A 572-nucleotide genomic window follows, 5' to 3' on the forward strand; every position below is an offset into this window, starting at 1 on the left:
CAGTAAAAGTCATGTACTGTATGGTATAAGTCAGTGGTGACAGAGGTAACGGGGAGATTGAAACAGTCCTGAGAACTGTCTGCGTGTCCGCCACTTTTTCACAAGCGCCCGTAGAAACAACCATCTGTTTTTCTTGAAGGTACATGGGACAATCTTGATCATACATAAGGAACACAAGTCATACAGAGGTCCAGACTTCTTCTTTACTCTGAAACATTAAGGACTAATCATCAATTTATGAATGACAGACAGGATATTAATACATTATAAAAATATCTGTAGTTTATAAATTGAAATAGCCAAGAATTCTGAGGATTTTTGGCCTGGGTCAATATCAAAGTGGAACATACCATGCGTGTATAAAATGGAAATGTATGATATATTGATATGTGATGACTGATAAATAAAGTGGCTTAAATAACAGACTGTAATGTGTGTTTATTGTTTTTCATCCATCCATCCATTTTCTTGACCGCTTATTCCTCACAAGGGTCGCGGGGTTTATTGTTTTTACATTTGTTAAATTGAGCGCTCTGTTTACTAGGTAATCCTCTTGTGAGTATGGAAGAAAC

The sequence above is a fragment of the Festucalex cinctus genome, chromosome 12 (assembly GCF_051991245.1).
Source record: "Festucalex cinctus isolate MCC-2025b chromosome 12, RoL_Fcin_1.0, whole genome shotgun sequence".
In the NCBI taxonomy this organism is placed as follows: Eukaryota; Metazoa; Chordata; class Actinopteri; order Syngnathiformes; family Syngnathidae; genus Festucalex; species Festucalex cinctus.